The sequence below is a fragment of the Lithobates pipiens genome, unplaced genomic scaffold (assembly GCF_037356315.1).
Source record: "Lithobates pipiens isolate NorthernLeopardFrog02 unplaced genomic scaffold, aLitPip1_a1.2 Scaffold_27, whole genome shotgun sequence".
Classification (NCBI taxonomy): domain Eukaryota; kingdom Metazoa; phylum Chordata; class Amphibia; order Anura; family Ranidae; genus Lithobates; species Lithobates pipiens.
The window spans coordinates 60,857,927-60,876,489 of record NW_027507788.1 but is presented as its reverse complement, the minus strand read 5'-3'; the positions used below and the strand labels follow the sequence as shown (position 1 = coordinate 60,876,489).

Here is an 18,563-nt window from a genome sequence, read left to right as displayed (position 1 = left end):
CGAGTTCAGCCATTCGCCGCACCCGCCACACCCGCCGCACCCGCCGCAAATTCGCACGGGACCCTTTTTTTGGCCCGCAGCAGAATCGGATCGCATGGGTGTTCACACCATGCGATCCGAGTTTTCAGATCGCACTGCGATATGCGAACTGATCTGGGGGTGTCAGTAACATTTCACTGACACTCCCAGCAGTTCGCATAGGGCAGTGTGAACTGCCGCCGGGAGGCATGCGATGCGGGAACCCGCCGCGCATTCGTGGCGTTCCCGCATCGCTCCAGTGTGAACCCAGCCTAATAAGCGATCGTTTTTCTGATCGCTGTATTAGTGTCACAGGTGACGCTAGTTAGGCAAGTAGGTATTTAGGTTCGCCGCAGCTTTTTATAGCGCCAGGGACCCCCATATACTACCGCATAAAGCCCCCTGATTGCCCCCTAGTTAACCCTTTCACCAGTGATCACCATATAACTGTTACAGGTGACGCTGGTTGGTTAGTTATTTTTTTATAGTTTCAGGGCACCCGCCATTTATTACCTAGTCTCACTAGTGTACCCCTAAATTTAGGGGTGTCTACTTTCCAAAATGGGGTCATTTGGGGGGGGTTTGTGCCATCTTGGCATTTTATGGCCTTCAAAACTGTAACGCCCTTAGAAAGCCTGAAGGCGGTGCTTGGTTTTCGGGGCCCCGTACGCGGCTAGGCTCCCAAAAAGTCCCACATATGTGGTATCCCCGTACTCAGGAGAAGCAGCAGAATTTATTTTGGGGTGTCATTTCACATATGCCCATGGCATGCGTGAGCAATATATCATTTAGTGACAACTTTGTGAAAAAAAAAAAAAAAAAAAAAAAGTTTGTAATTTTCCCGCAACTTGTGGCAAAATATAAAATATTCCATGGACTCAACATGCCTCTCAGCAAATAGCTTGGGGTGTCTACTTTCTAAAATGGGGTCATTTGTGGGGGTTTTGTGCCATCTTGGCATTTTATGGCCTTCAAAACTGTAATAGGTAGTGAGAAGTGAACTCAAAAATTTACGCCCTTAGAAAGCCTGAAGGCGGTGCTTGGTTTTCGGGGCCCCGTACGCGGCTAGGCTCCCAAAAAGTCCCACATATGTGGTATCCCCGTACTCAGGAGAAGCAGCAGAATTTATTTTGGGGTGTCATTTCACATACGCCCATAGCATGTGTGAGCAATATATCATTTAGTGACAACTTTGTGTAAAAAAAAAAAAAAAATTTTTTTTTTGTCATTATTCAATCGCTTGAGGCAAAAAAATAAAATATTCAATGGGCTCAACATGCCTCTTATCAATTTCCTTAGGGGGTCTACTTTCCAAAATGGGGTCATTTGGGGGGGTTTTGTACTGCCCTGCCATTTTAGCACCTCAAGAAATGAGATAGGCAGTCGTAAACTAAAAGCTGCGTAAATTCCAGAAAACGTACCTTAGTTTGTAGATGTGACAACTTTTGCGCAAACCAATAAATATACAATTATTGACTTTTTTTTTACCAAAGACATGTGGCTGAATACATTTTGGCCTAAATGTATGACTAAAATTGAGTTTATTGGATTTTTCTAATAACAAAAAGTAGAAAATATCATTTTTTTTCAAAATTTGCGGTCTTTTTACGTTTATATCGCAAAAAATAAAAATCGCAGAGGCAATCAAATACCATCAAAAGAAAGCTCTATTTGTGGGAAGAAAAGGACGCAAATTTTGTTTGGGTACAACATTGCATGACCGCGCAATTACCAGTTAAAGCAGCGCAGTGCCAAAGTGTAAAAAGACCTCTGGTCATTTACCAGCAAAATGGTCCGGTCTTAAAGTGGTTAATTAATTATATAGGATTAACAAATATAAAAATGTATAAAGTGTAACTACAAGTGGAATTATGTTTGCAAGAGAAGCGTATTGGGAAGGAGTACTAATATGATTCAGTTTTGAAAATGCATACTCCTAAGGATGGACAAAATAAACTACTAATTGGAATAGAGGGAAATACATACTCCTAAAGATGGACTAAATAAACTGCTAATTGGAATAGAGGGAAAGGGAACCATATTATTCAGTCCTTTTTGGGGTTTAGTGGCATAGCAGAGCCTTCAAAGGCCTTTTTTCTTTTGTGCTGCCCATACTTAAGGTATATGTGTATAACCATTTTAGTTAGGCCCCAACATCTATATCACCCCTATTTTATTAGGGACCTAAATGGTAGATAATGGTAAGTGGGCCTCTTTCTTGTAGTACTACAACATTCGATCTAACTAGTTAGAAAAGGTCAGCCTAATTCCTTCATATGGATCCTTAATCGAATGTTGAACTCGATATGATGTCCTTAGTTTCATGGGTGTAAACACTGTATTACATTCGATCCTATGTCGTATGGTATGTAATCTCAATACAAGGGAGGAGGAAATGGGTTCTCAAAAATTAGAAATTAGTTAGAAAATAATTGAGATCCAACTCCACATTCATTCCCCGTGGTTGGAGGGTGTCTAAATTATATATCCATTTGGTCTCATTTCTAGATATTTTAATTGTTTTATCCTCCCCTCTCCAGTGGGCCCTTATTTTGCCAATTCCATAGAACACCATCTGTCCTGGGTCACGGTTGTGGAAGTCTCTAAAGTGTCTGGAGACACTGTGTTTGGGATACCCTTTTTTAATGTTCCTAATGTGTTCCCCTATTCTAGTTTGGAGTTCTCTCGTAGTTCGCCCTACATATTGCTTAGAGCAAGGGCACTCTATAATGTAGGTAACGTGGGTACTTTTACAAGTGATAAGCTCATTTATTCTGTATTCTCTTTTGTTTGAGGATGACTTGAAGGTAGTTCTCTTTTTTTCCATTTTTTTTACTATTTTTACAGCGAAGGCTTTTGCCGCATTTAAAAAAGCCTTTTAAGTTGCCTGCAACTTTTATTTGTCTTGGAGGATCGATGGTATTTTTGACTAATTTGTTTCTCAGTGTGGGTGCCCTTCTGTAGATAAACAAAGGCTTTTTTGGTAGGATATCTTTGAGTGAGCAGTCCGCTTTCAGGATGGGCCAGTGTTTTTTAATAATGGATTCCACATCTCTATGTTGCCTGTTGTACCCAGTGAGGAAGGCAATTGATAAATTGTTAGCCTTTTTTTCTCGTTTTTTGTCTTCCAGTAGTTTGTTCTGTTCCATTTGTTTTATTTCATTTTTCAGCTTGCGTAGGCCTTTTTCATCATATCCCTTATTTTTGAATCTTTCAATGATTATTTCCGCCTGTTGTTCATAATCATTGCTTCTACTGCAATTTCTGTATAATCGCATTAGTTGGCCCTTTGGTATATTACCCAGCCACTTTGGATGGTGGCAGCTGTTTGTGGGGATGTAGCCATTGCGGTCTGTGGGTTTGAAAAAGGTACGTGTACCCAGCCTATTGTCTTCCTTATAGATTTGTAGATCCAAATAATCCACACTATAGTTATTATAATTACCAGTGAATTTGATGTTGTAAATATTATTATTGATCTCATTGAAGAAATCTTGTAGCTGTTCCACTGTGCCCCTCCACACAATAACAATGTCATCTATATATCGGCGGTACAGTTTGAGGTTCTTCCTGTGTACTCCATAAATTTGCTCTTCCTCCCATCTATTGAGAAACAGATTTGCTACACTTGGGGCATATTTAGCCCCCATGGCTACACCTTTAATCTGACTGTAATATGTTCCTTTGTACCAGAAGTAGTTGTGATTCATTGCCATTTTTAAGCCTTCCATCAGATATTTGATCTGCTCTTGTTTCAAATCAGAGAACTGCTGCAATGCCCACTCGACGCTACTGAGCCCATCATGCTGTTCTATGTTGGTGTATAGTAACTCCACGTCAATGGTGACCAGTAGGTCACTCTCTTCAATAGTCAAGCATCCTAATTCCCCTATCAGTTGTTTGCTATCACGTAAATAAGATTTGCCTTTAGTTACCAGTGATTGTAGAAAACCATCAATATAGGCCCCCAATCTAGAGAACAGGGAATCAATCCCACTTATAATTGGTCGTCCTGGTGGGTTACTTTGGTTCTTGTGAATTTTGGGGACATAGTATACGATGGGTGTTTTAGGTGCCTTCTGTGTCAGATATCTAGACTCTTTTTTATTCAGGATACCAAGAGTTCTTCCCTTTTCTACATATTTTTTAAGTTTCTTTTCATACTCAGCTTTGGGGTTTTTCTTCAGTTTTTTGTAGGTATTAGGAATATTAAGTAGGTTTTCCATTTCTTTTTCATAATCTTGTTTATTTAAAATCACCAATCCCCCCCCCCCCCCTTATCGGCTGGTCTGATGACTATGCCCTTGTGTTCCTCTATTTGTTTAATGGTTTCCCATATGTTTTTTCCTTTGGTTCTTTTTATTTCCAAATTCTTCAGGTCATTCTCAACCATCTTCTTAGACCTTTATGTTTTCATCATGTGATACCTTGGGGTTGAATGTAGAATTGTTCCTCAACTGGGAATGCTTATACAAGGTGTTGTCATTGTCCTTGTTGGTGTGCCCTACATAAACGATAGGGTGCACCAACATGGCCGCTCCAGATGACGTCGCTCTGACGAAACGCGTAGGGCGTGGCCAAGGACGTGCACCTTCATACTGGTAAACAGGCAGCAGCGCCGGCGAAGCCGACACACACGCAAATTGTTTAAACAACATTGTGAGTAATTTTTTATTAATTGAATAAAAAAGTTTGAATACAGTGTTGCACTATGGATGTACTTCTGTTTCCTCCTCTATGCACTTATTAATGGACCATATGCGGAAGTAAAAGGGCGAATATTCCCCCAGCACAGCAGGAGCAGAGCCCAAAGAAAGCAGCACAGTGGCTTATACTGTGGTCGCTCGGCTAACCCTGTTGAGGGTTTTCTCTCTGGTGAGCGCAATTATATTTCCTTAACACTGAGTGGCGCACCGGAGAGGAATGTTCCTAACCTTCCTGCACTAGTCACCTTATCCTATCCTTTTGCTTCAAAGACTTTATGCGGTTTTTTCAGCAACTGAGTGATGCGATTTTGAAAAAAAATTTGGGATATTGAAGGATTTCTTCTTGCTATCTATATGATCATGTTGGATTGTCACTTCTGGAACTTACAGCTATAGAATACTGCTTTCAGATCACCAACGTTTTTGTTTTAGTTTTTGTTTTGTTTTATTTTTTTTTCATTTATTCTTTTTGATATATCTATTATTATTCATTTATTGCACATGTGCATTTTTGGGCTGTTTATTGTTGGGCATTTTATAACATATATATACTAACACGGATTTGTAAGAGGTATACATATAGACATTTGGTAAATACCACCGTACGGTGGGCACCAGAAGATCACACTTTTTATTTTGGTTTATGTTATTTATTATATTTTTTTGGTTAATAAATACAATAAATAAAGGCTAGGCAATAGCAACACTGAATAGATCACATAATAAAATCACACATTTATTTTCTGCACTTAGGTGTACGTTATGAAGGGTTTTAGCGCCAAAGCTTAATTTATATCCTATATTCCTGACCTACTCCTTTATCCAAAGAAGTAGGATCTAAGCACAGGCAGCTTCAACCCCTTGAGCTTTATTCAACCTTCTTCCACCCATCTTTTCAATTAGTAATCTTTGCAGAATTTGTCCATAGCGCAATCTTAATAATTCACCTTTCTTTTTTGTGGGACTATTGTTCCCACTCTAAGTTGCAGCAATGGACATTTTCAAATATGTTAACAGTAGAAAAGTCAATTTAATGGAGGTGTTTAATCAAGAACATGTGGTTATCAGGCAGGATCTAGACAGCCTATTTAAACACCTAAAACATTGTCTTGAAAAACAACTGAGAGTATGGTGGGATTTGGCCATACTAGAGATGTATATAGCTGAGAAGATAACCCCTAGAAGATTACGTTGGGATGTTTCTCCTAACGATGCAGTCAATGGCAAACAGCTGATGGATGAATGGTACAAATTTTTTAATCAAAGTGAGACTGAATTACTACAAAATAGTTATCAGACGTCAACACAAATTAAAAAACATAGAAATGGAAATAGCACAACTTAGGGACCAACTAATACCATTTAAGAAAACCGCGGAGTATATTGATAAAGAAAAAGAAATACAGGAGGCTATAAAGAAGTATGACAAAGAAGTGCAACAGAAAAAACAGAAGAAATTTAAGAGGGACGTATTGGATTACAAGAACCAGCAGGTTTACAAATGGCAGACAGATAGCAATTATAGCGATGAAGAAAATGAAATTTCTCTAATGGAAGAATCGGGAGAAAATGTAGCACAGGACGATGAACAACATTGGCAAGGGGGCATTCAGACACAAAGTAATACAACCAGACTGGATATTCCTGTCACCCCAGCACACAGAAGACCAGATAACAGGAATTTTGAAGAACAAACTCAGAACAGACATCGGGGTAATCGTACCCCCTATACACCAAATATTCCAAGGCATCCCAATGGATACTCGCCTCTGAGGGAATATCCCCAGCACACTCCATATAGAAATAGAAGATATGAAAGGGATTTTTTTCACAGGGGGCAGGAGCACAGGCCACCAAGAATATCGGATACCCAATACGATCCACGAAGAGAAGGAAGACCTTTCCGGTACCCGGGAAGGAATCAACAGCGGGGTCCCTACAGAAATGGAGGCTGGAACCCGAGATGGACCAGACAAGACAACCCAAGGAGAAACCAAGGAGAATACGAACGTCCTTGGGATCAGAGGAGGGAGGAACCGTACAGGATACCGAGCTGGCAAACAGAAAACGCACAAGGGGGAAGAGAGGAGGCCTCCAGAAAAAGAAGAAGAGAGCAATAGGGGAAGGCATCTATAACCTTAGTCAGATTGAATTTACAGAAGAGGAACTCAGAATATTGGATATGGGGTTGAAATTTGCCCCGGATAAGGGACTTGATAAATTTGAGACCTACATTGACCTTCAAAAATTCGTAAGAAAACTCAACATTAAAAAATTCTTTGGTACAACAAACCCACATACAAAGGACAATGACAACACCTTGTATAAGCATTCCCAGTTGAGGAACAATTCTACATTCAACCCCAAGGTATCACATGATGAAAACATAAAGGTCTTTAAAAAGATGGTTGAGAATGACCTGAAGAATTTGGAAATAAAAAGAACCAAAAGGAAAAAACATATGGGAAACCATTAAACAAATAGAGGAACACAAGGGCATCGTCATCAGACCAGCCGATGGGGGGGGGGGGATTGGTGATTTTAAATAAACAAGATTATGAAAAAGAAATGGAAAACCTACTTAATATTCCCAATACCTACAAAAAATTGAAGAAAAACCGCAAAGCTGAGTATGAAAAGAAACTTAAAAAATATGTAGAAAAGGGAAGAACTCTTGGTATCCTGAATAAAAAAGAGTCTAGATATCTGACACAGAAGGCACCTAAAACACCCATCGTATACTATGTCCCCAAAATTCACAAGAACCAAAGTAACCCACCAGGATGACCAATTATAAGTGGGATTGATTCCCTGTTCTCTAGATTGGGGGCCTATATTGATGGTTTTCTACAATCACTGGTAACTAAAGGCAAATCTTATTTACGTGATAGCAAACAACTGATAGGGGAATTAGGAGGCTTGACTATTGAAGAGAGTGACCTACTGGTCACCATTGACGTGGAGTCACTATATACCAACATAGAACAGGATGATGGGCTCAGTAGCGTCGAGTGGGCATTGCAGCAGTTGTCTGATTTGAAACAAGAGCAGATCAAATATCTGATGGAAGGCTTAAAAATGGCAATGAATCACAACTACTTCTGGTACAAAGGAATATATTACAATCAGATTAAAGGTGTAGCCATGGGGGCTAAATATGCCCCAAGTGTAGCAAATCTGTTTCTCAATAGATGGGAGGAAGAGCAAATTTACGGAGTACACAGGAAGAACCTCAAACTGTACCGCCAATATATAGATGACATCGTTATCGTGTGGGGGGGGCACAGTGGAACAGCTACAAGATTTCTTGAATGAGATCAATAATAATATTTACAACATCAAATTCACTGGTAATTATAATAACCATAGTGTGGATTATTTGGATCTACAAATCTATAAGGAAGACAATAGGCTGGGTACACGTACCTTTTTCATACCCACAGACCGCAATGGCTACATCCCCACAAACAGCTGCCACCATCCAAAGTGGCTGGGGAATATACCAAAGGGCCAACTAATGCGATTATACAGAAATTGCAGTAGAAGCAATGATTATGAACAACAGGCGGAAATAATCATTGAAAGATTCAAAAATAAGGGATATGATGAAAAAGGCCTACGCAAGCTGAAAAATGAAATAAAACAAATGGAACGGAACAAACTACTGGAAGACAAAAAACGAGAAAAAAAGGCTAACAATTTATCAATTGCCTTCCTCACTGGGTACAACAGGCAACATAGAGATGTAGAATCCATTATTAAAAAACACTGGCCCATCCTGAAACTGGACTGCTCACTCAAAGATATCCTACCAAAAAAGCCTTTGTTCATCTACAGAAGGGCACCCACACTGAGAAACAAATTAGTCAAAAATACCATCGATCCTCCAAGACAAATAAAAGTTGCAGGCAACTTAAAAGGCTTTTTTAAATGCGGCAAATGCCTTCCCTGTAAAAATAGTAAAAAAACGGAAAAAAAAGAGAACTACCTTCAAGTCATCCTCAAACAAAAGAGAATACAGAATAAATGAGCTTATCACTTGTAAAAGTACCCACGTTACCTACATTATAGAGTGCCCTTGCTCTAAGCAATATGTAGGGCGAACTACGAGAGAACTCCAAACTAGAATAGGGGAACACATTAGGAACATTAAAAAAGGGTATCCCAAACACAGTGTCTCCAGACACTTTAGAGACTTCCACAACCGTGACCCAGGACAGATGGTGTTCTATGGAATTGGCAAAATAAGGGCCCACTGGAGAGGGGAGGATAAAACAATTAAAATATCTAGAAATGAGACCAAATGGATATATAATTTAGACACCCTCCAACCACGGGGAATAAATGTGGAGTTGGATCTCAATTGTTTTCTAACTAATTTCTAATTTTTGAGAACCCATTTCCTCCTCCCTTGTATTGAGATTACATACCAAACGACATAGGATCGAATGTAATACAGTGTTTACACCCATGAAACTAAGGACATCATATCGAGTTCAACATTCGACTAAGGATCCATATGAAGGAATTATGCCGCGTACACACGGTCAAACTGTTTGACGTACTTAGTCCGTTGAAACACATTTCAGCGGACAATCCGCTCGTGTGTGGGCTTCAGCTGACTTTTTCAGCGTGCAGTCCGGAGTACTAAGAATTTCAGTTTTTCCAAAAATCTGTCTGTCGTACTTTGGTTTCAGCGGACAATACGGTCGTCAGTATGCTAGTTCGACAGACTAAGACTGGCGCACGGCGGAAGGGTGCTTTGCTGTGTCTTGGACTTCCTATTTCTAGTCCCGTCGTACGTGCTGTACATGTCATCGTGCAAGCTTTCGACGGACTGTTTGTGTATCCGTGTGTGGTCAAGTCCGTTCAGTGGAAACTACGACGGATTGTCCGTCGGATTGTATGATGGACTAAGTACGCCATACAATCCACTCGTGTGTACGTGGCATTAGGCTGACCTTTTCTAACTAGTTAGATCGAATGTTGTAGTACTACAAGAAAAAGGCCCACTTACCATTATCTACCATTTAGGTCCCTAATAAAATAGGGGTGATATAGATGTTGGGGCCTAACTAAAATGGTTATACACATATACCTTAAGTATGGGCAGCACAAAAGAAAAAAGGCCTTTGAAGGCTCTGCTATGCCACTAAACCCCCAAAAAGGACTGAATAATATGGTTCCCTTTCCCTCTATTCCAAATAGCAGTTTATTTAGTCCATCTTTAGGAGTATGTATTTCCCTCTATTCCAATTAGTAGTTTATTTTGTCCATCCTTAGGAGTATGCATTTTCAAAACTGAATCATATTAGTACTCCTTCCCAATACGCTTCTCTTGCAAACATAATTCCACTTGTAGTTACACTTTATACATTTTTATATTTGTTAATCCTATATAATTAAGTAAGTAATTTTTATTTTTATTTTAATTTTATTTTATTTATTACTATTTTTTATACCACAGTTTTTGGTTTGTAATCCATTTTTTCTTTCCATTCATTTTTATCCATTCATTTTCTGATCCTTTTTCCATTAGAATGTAATGGTGCATCCATTTTTGTGGAAACGTCTGCATGGATTTATTTATTTATGTAATTTTGTATGGACTTTTAATATAGAGTATCTAAACAAAACTTGGAGTTTAGGATGTCTGAATATATTTTATATGTACGCAGTAATCTGTACAGTGGATTACATATATATCCTTTTTATTTGTATTTTTATATTTTTTCTTATTGCCTGTTTTGGTTCTGAATGCCTGTAATAAAATTGTAGGCTGCAGTGCTCCATAACAATACACATTAATATAGTTTCCCATTATGTTCTGCGCCCGTAGTGTAGATTTCACAACATATGGGATCCAAGCGTGCCACCCCTCATGGAGGGAGTGATTACATATCTGCGCTGATGTAGAGCGCACACTGCACGTAACCGCATTCACAGCGGAGAAGTTAGGGCATTCCCATAACCAAAATGGCGTGGATTTATCGCGCAAGCGCAGTGGAGCGCTGCGCCCTACATAAACGATAGGATGCACCAACATGGCCGCTCCAGATGATGATCCCGAAACGCGTAGGGTGTGGCCAAGGACGTGCACCTTCATACTGGTAAACAGGCAGCAGCGCCGGCGAAGCCGACACACACGCGAATTGTTTTAACAACATTGTGAGTCATTTTTTATTAATTGAATAAAAAAGTTTGAATACAGTGTTGCACTATGGATGTACTTCTGTTTCCTCCTCTATGCACTTATTAATGGACCATATGCGGAAGTAAAAGGGTGAATATTCCCCCAGCACAGCAGGAGCAGAGCCCAAAGAAAGCAGCACAGTGGCTTATACTGTGGTCGCTCGGCTAACCCTGTTGAGGGTTTTCTCTCTGGTGAGCGCAATTATATTTCCTTAACACTGAGTGGCGCACCGGAGAGGAATGTTCCTAACCTTCCTGCACTAGTCACCTTATCCTATCCTTTAGCTTCAAAGACTTTATGCGGTATTTTCAGCAACTGAGTGATGCGATTTTGAAACATTTTTGGGGATATTGAAGGATTTCTTCTTGCTATCTATATGATCATGTTGGATTGTCACTTCTGGAACTTACAGCTATAGAATACTGCTTTCATATCACCAACGTTTTTTGTTTTGTTTTATTTTTATTTTTTTTCATTTATTCTTTTTGATATATCCATTATTTTTCATTTATTGCACATGTGCATTTTTGGCCTGTTTATTGTTGGGCATTTTATAACATATATATACTAACACGGAGTTGTAAGAGGTATACATATAGACATTTGGTAAATACCACCGTACGGTGAGCACCAGAAGATCACACTTTTTATTTTTATTTTGGTTTATGTTATTTATTATATTTTTTTGGTTAATAAATACAATAAATAAAGGCTAGGCAACATAGCAACACTGAATAGATCACATAATAAAATCACACATTTATTTTCTGCACTTAGGTGTACGTTATGAAGGGTTTTAGCGCCAAAGCTTAATTTATATCCTATCTTCTGGAAATGCATAATATAGTAGATGATAAGGATACAGTGATTCAATACAAAAAAACTCTGCAAACTTTGGTCGACAAAGGTTTCTGTTCAGGTATACTTAATGAGAGAATTTTTTTTTTTGATCCTCAAAGCTGCTCGGGCCCCATTATCTTCCCAAAATTCACAAAAGTCTTAATGGCCCCCTGGGTGGGCAAGTATATAGACTTTTTCCTTCAACCTTTGGTACAACAAATGCCATCTTACATTAGGGATACCAGACATGTAATCAATTGTCAGGAAGGGCATGCCAACACCCAAGATGGCTGCCAAAGAAGACGACCTGTTACCTCTTCCTGTCAGGAAGGGCATGCCAGCACCCAAGATGGCTGCAGAAGAAGATGACCTATTACCTCTGCCCCTGTCAGGATGCCATTGGTGTGCACGCACCATGTGACAGCTTTGTCCGCCCAAACAGGCTATTTAAACTTAGCCAGTTTCCAGGCTCAGTGCTGTTTGCTCTACAGCGTTCCCTGTGTAACCTGCAATTAGCTACCTGACTTCTGTTCCTGTTGTGACCCGGCTTGCTTCCTGACGTTCCTGTTTCCTGCCTGCATCCGACCCCGGCTTGTCCCCCACTCCGCACCTGCCTGCTCCTTCTGCTACTCCGCTGCCAGCCTGTTGACGACCCGGCCTGTAATCTGATTCTGCTTCTGCTTCAGCCCCTGTTCCTGGCGTGCCCGTTGTGTATGACCCGGCCTGCCTGTACTTGCCTTCTCTTCAGCCTTGAGGGTGCCACCATCCCTTCTGCTGCATCTGCACTCCTGCCTGTGGGGATCAGTTGTCTACTTGTTCCAGCTACCTGCCTATCACTGCTCTGGGAGTTCTACAGACACCTCTACAGCCCGGCCGAGTTCTCCGATCCAGCTCCAGGTTCAGCGATCCCACCAGGCACTCGTGCGACTCTGCATCTCGGTGCTTCCTGTCAGCTCTATCAGGGGCTCCAAGTCAGAGTTGTAAGAGAGGCCGTCCTCTGCATATCAGGCTCCATCACCAGGTACGTGACATCAATTTACGGTCAGAATTAAAACCAAGTACACATACCTTTTTGGTAACAGCAGATGTTGCCTCATTGTACACTATAATCCCACACGCTATGGGAATTTCTGCGGTCAAACACTTTCTAGACATTTCTGCTACTATACCTAAGCAGCAACAGTCATATATCATTGATCTGCTAGAGTATGCAGCGAGCCATAATTACTTTTGGTTCGAACACCAGTTTTACCAGCAGATTCGCGGAGTAGCGATGGGGGCAAAATATGCCCCTAGTTTGGCTAACTTATTTATGGCCAAATGGGAGGAGGACATCATCTATAAAAACCGGAGCCCTTTTTTGACCTTTTGGGCCAGGTATATAGATGACGTCCTCCTCCTTTGGGATGGAACCATCCCTGAATTGGAGGAATTCTTCATTAGTATTAATGACAATGAGAGGGGTATTAGGTTTGTATATGAGGTAAGCCAGGAGAGAATTAATTTTCTGGACCTGTCAATTATGAAGAGTGGTGACACATTTAAAACTGCCTCTTTCTTTTAGAAAACTGATAGGAATGCTTTTATACCAAGGGGAAGTTGTCACCACAATGTATGGTTGGATTCAGTACCAAAAAGCCAATTGTTAAGAATGAGGCAAAACTGTACAGATGTCTGTGATTATAGAATTCAAGCATGCATTCTAAAGAATATGCTAGTAGAGAAAGGATATCAATTGGAATCCTTAAATCAGATAATGGAACAAATAGAGGAAGTGGATCGCTCTATACTGCTGAAGGATGGCCTAAAAAAGAGCAGGGAACATCCAGTTATACCATTTATTACCTCATTTTCAACGCAACACTATTTGATTAAGAAACTGCTTCAGAAGCACTGGCACCTGTTGGGAAACGATAGAATTATTAAAACCTTTTTACCAGCTAGGCCACAGGTGATCTTCAGGTGGGTACCTTCCCTACGTGATAGAGTAGCTCCCAATGTGGTGGATCCCCCCACCAAGAAGGTTTCTTTTTTTCAAAACCTTTCAGGGTACTACCAATGCCGTAAATGCCAAATCTGTCTGCTCAATAAGAGTAGACAGAGAAAAACTGAGACCTTTTTTTCTACTAGTACATCTAGGGAACACAAAATAGAACCGTTTATCACTTGCAGATCAACAGGGGTTGTATATTTGTTACAGTGCCCTTGTGGGTTTCAGTGTATTGGCAGAACCAAACGCACCATGCAGGTGCGTTTAGGTGAGCATATTACTAATATAAAAAATGGATATAGGTTTCATTCAGTTTCAAAACACTATGCCATTCATCACAATCGTAACCCTGCAAATACACTGTTTTTGGGAATTGACAAATATAGTGCCCATTGGAGGGGAAGTTAATCGGTGAGGGAATTATCTAAGTTGGAGATGACTTGGATACACAGGGTGCGTTGTTATACTCCGTATGGACTAAATGTTGAAGTAGATGTTAATTCCTTCATTGATAATAGTTAGATATGGTGGGGGGTGCATTTTACTGTAAACCCGCTCTGAATTCTTTGTAGCCTGGTAGTCTGGTAAATGACTGTAAATTTTCATATGAGAGGATTGCGGTTAGTGATAATAACAAATGGGTTTACCCAAGATCACCTATCTAGTGACCCCTTCTATATATGGAAGGGAGATACTAATTGGGTAATACTCTGTACAATTTGATCTAAAGATTGACATCTGATTAATGTGGGTATGAAGCTCTCATTTTTTTAATTGCAATTTTAGAATTTTTTTTATTTCATTTTAATTTAAAAAAAAACAATGTTATAATTTTTTGTCGTTTTCCCTTTAATAACCATTATAAAGAGGAATGGGAGAAGGGGGAAAATAATTGTTTACAACTTAGGAAGGGTCCACTATAAGTATGAGTATGGCCAGTTTAAAAGGCTTTGTCATTATATTGAATCTATATTACAAATCTCGGGAATATATTAATGCAAACGGTATTTTTCCTATATGTATGGTATGATAGATTCCTTATGTGAGGGCGTTTTGTTTCATACTCACCTTGGAACTCTAGTGAGAGGGTGGTTCTAAATATCCAGGACCTTTATAGGCTGAAATAGAGCGCTCGCAGAGTGTGGGCATGCGCCCTCACTTAAGATGGCCCCGCGGGACGCTAGGAACTCAGAATGGGGCTTTTCCAAAGTGGTTGTTATAGTATATATGGCGCTGAGTCAGCATGCCACCCGTGCCCATGGAAGACATTATCTTTAACAAAACGGCGTAGGGAGGAGCGGCGTGCTGACATCACCACTACAACTGCGCTGATCCTGGAAGCAACAGGCAGCGAATAGAAGCTGGCCGGCTAGATGTTTTTATGAATGCTCTAATTGATACATGTACCATGTAAGTGTGATTATATATTTTTTATTAAATTACTCTGGCATTATTACGCTATGGTGGTTCTTTTCCTGTATTTACACGGTGGGAAAAGAGTGGTGTGGCCATAGGAGTATATTTCCAGCAGAGCGGAGTGTTTTTAACCACTACAGATCCGCGCTATTGCCAAATGACGGCATTAGCGCGGACCTACATTTCCGGGACTACGTCTATTGACGTAGTCCTGGTTACGAGCGGCCTGCGCGCCCCCTGAGGGGCGCGCGCGGCGCGCTCTGTGATCGGCGAGTCCGTGAGACTCGCCTGATCACCGATCCGTGTAAGGGGTCGATCCCGACCCCTTATCACGTGATCAGCTGTCAGCCAATGACAGCTGATCATGTGATAGAACGGAGCCGGTAATCGGCTATTATTCCTCCTCGCGCTGACAGCGCGAGGAGAGAAAAAAAAAGCCGATCGCCGGCGGCCGTGATCGGGACATCGGTCCCGATCACGGCCATGAAAAAAGGGACCACCTGCCACCTGCCTGTGCCCACCTGCCTCCCGCAGTGCCATCCTGAAATAAAATAAAAGCAAAAGTAAGTGCCCCCCGTCAGTGCCCCCCCTCAGTGCCCACAGTGCCCACAGTGCCACCCACAGTGCCACCCACAGTGCCACCCACAGTGCCACCCACAGTGCCACCCCACAGTGCCACCCACAGTGCCACCCAATCTGCCTCAAAGGTGCTGCACCCCAGTGCCGCCCATCAGTGCCCAGCAGTGCCGCCCATCTGTGCCCAGCAGTGCCGCCCATCAGTGCCCAGCAGTGCCACCTATCAGAGCCACCTATCAGTGCCACCTATCAGTGCCCATCAGTCCCATCTATCTGTGGTACCTATCAGTGCCCATCCGTGCCACCCATCCGTGCCACCCATCCGTGCCATCTTATCTGTGCCCATCTTTGCCCATCAGTGCCGCCTTATCTGTGCCCATCGGTGCCGCCTTATCTGTGCCTATTAGTGCCGCCTTAACTATGCCTATCAGTGCCCACCGGCGCAGCCCATCAGTGCCCACCGGTGCAGCCCATCAGTGCCCACCAATGCAGCCCATCAGTGCCCACCAATGCAGCCTATCAGTGCCGCCTAATCAGCGCACTTCAATGAAGGAGAAAAATGACCCGTTTGCAAAATTTTATAACAAACTATTAAAACATGATTTTTTTTTTTTTTTTTTTTGCATCTTTTTTTGTTTGTTTAGCAAAAAATAAAACTCCGAGCTGTAACTAAATACCACCAAAAGAAAGCTCTATTTGTGGGAAAAAAATGATAAAAATTTCATTTGGGTACAGTGTTGTATGCCCGCGCAATTGTCATTCAAAGTGCATCAGCGCTGAAAGCTGAAAATTGGTCTGGGACTGAGGGGGGTTTAAGTGCCCAGTAAGCAAGTGGTTAAAGGATACACCCTCCATGCAGTCTGAGACCTCCATGCAGTCCAATCTCTGATCGAGTGTCAATCTTTATGGCTTATTTGATCTCTTATACGGGATCAGAGCAGCTGGTAAGCAGCAGTGATATTGGCGGTGGAAGATCTCATTTCTTTTTGTGGCACTTTCTCATTGGTGAAGTGTGGTTTGAACACGGTGGAGATTATAATGACTATATACATACCTTTATGGAGATGGACTAAATATCAAGTTTATGTAATATAGTAGAGCACTTATCTATGCGTAATAATTTTTTCTTTTGTATTATATTGCGGAGAAAGGATTAATCATTTATATTCACGAGTACTTTCAACTGTTTTGGGTTGATTATCATAGTGCAATAGTGCAGCTTTTTTGCTTTAAGGTTATTGCTTATGTGGGTATCTCACGTTCAAGTTGCAGCTGGATATAGTTTTATCAATATTTTTTCAATATTTAATATTTTCATTTTTAACACTTTGTTAGCCAATTGGCATTGTAGACAGTGCTGTATTATTATACCTTTTTTTTACGTATGCACTTTGAATCGATCGGATTACAATTCTTTTTTATTGTGCTGTATTATTGGGCTTTTGATGACGACCCTTTTCTTCGCACCAACAGTTCGTATTGTGCTGAAGGCCTGTGTGGCCACTATCTTGGAACTTGGATAATTTGTATTTGGAGATATAATTCTATAAGGTTCAGTGGAAGAAATGTCTGATACGTCTGTAGCTCATTCAGCACTTCTGTGATTCCGATTACCCCTGTATATCTCGCCCATATGCTCGCCCATGCGTAGACTCTGGCCGCTTTATATCCATTGGTGAGTGGGATGTTGGGGACAATATCTTTTTGGTGTGGGTTTATTCTAACCCCCCTCTTTTTTTTCTCCTCTTCCCCCCCCCTTTTCTTTTCCCTCCTGCCCTCCTCCTTTCCCTCCCCATTTTCCCCTTTTTTTGTTCTATCTTTCTCACTTGCTTTTATACCACATCCCCCTCCCATTTTTTCCTTTGTCCGCAGTTAATTAATATGTTTTTTTTTCTTCTCTAATCTTCCACTCTCTTGATACCAGATCCGGTCCTATATACTCCCCCGCATTCGCCGCTGGGGGAATTGGTGGGCCCTGTTGACCTGTCGCTACTGGTTGTATTGGTGAGCCGATCTCCTAACTTTGATCTATGTCTAATTTTGCCGTTCATTTGTTATATATATTGTTGTTTTCTACTCTACCCTCTATTTATTTGCATATTCCATAGATATCCCTCCTGAAGAAGCGGTTCTTGACCGCGAAACCGCTAGAGGAATATTGCCACACCACCCTTCAGTATAATGCTTTGTTTGATTGTAATTGTTTCTGTATATTTTATCTATAATTATTCTTTTGAGTATTAATAAAAATGATCTTTTTATTAATTTGTTGATTTACCTGTGTCAATAAGTAATGAGATAGTCCATAGACATTTTATTAACTGTGTAGGTTTGGTCATATTAGCTGCAGTTGCAGTAACAGCCTTTATGATGATCTTATAACCTCAGTTTTTTTCATTATCACTGTAATATGGCTGTGGTGGGAATCTCCAAATGGCTGCCAAGGGTACTGTGAGGTAGCTTTTAGTGCTCCAGCCTTTCCAGCTTTTTCAATATTTGATTCCCGAGAAGCTGTGCAACAGCTCCAGCCCTTGAGCCTGCTCTGGAGCTAAAGGAGTACACAGAGGTCTAAAAAAGCACAACAGCAGAGCCTAAAATGTTTTCCACTGTGGGAAGTATCCCCTCGCATAGCTGTTGCTGAGGATATGCTGACCCAGATAGTTGCTGCCGAGAGACAAGCCCAAGCGTTTTTGAAGTCTTCACCTAAGTCATCAAAGTAAAAAGAATAATGGTGCAGGGAACCTCTTGATTGAAGATGAAATAAAATTAAAAAAAAAATAATAATAAAAAGGTAAGCAAAAATATACAATACTTTTTCTCAGCA

At 40.9% G+C, this 18,563-nt stretch overlaps 1 long non-coding RNA gene across 1 annotated transcript in view; it reads right to left on the bottom strand.

Annotated features, from left to right (window-relative positions):
* Nucleotides 1–18,563, bottom strand: part of LOC143933187 (uncharacterized) — a 229,103-nt gene that overhangs the window by 87,927 nt on the left and 122,613 nt on the right. The gene's annotated exons all lie outside the window — the stretch shown is intronic.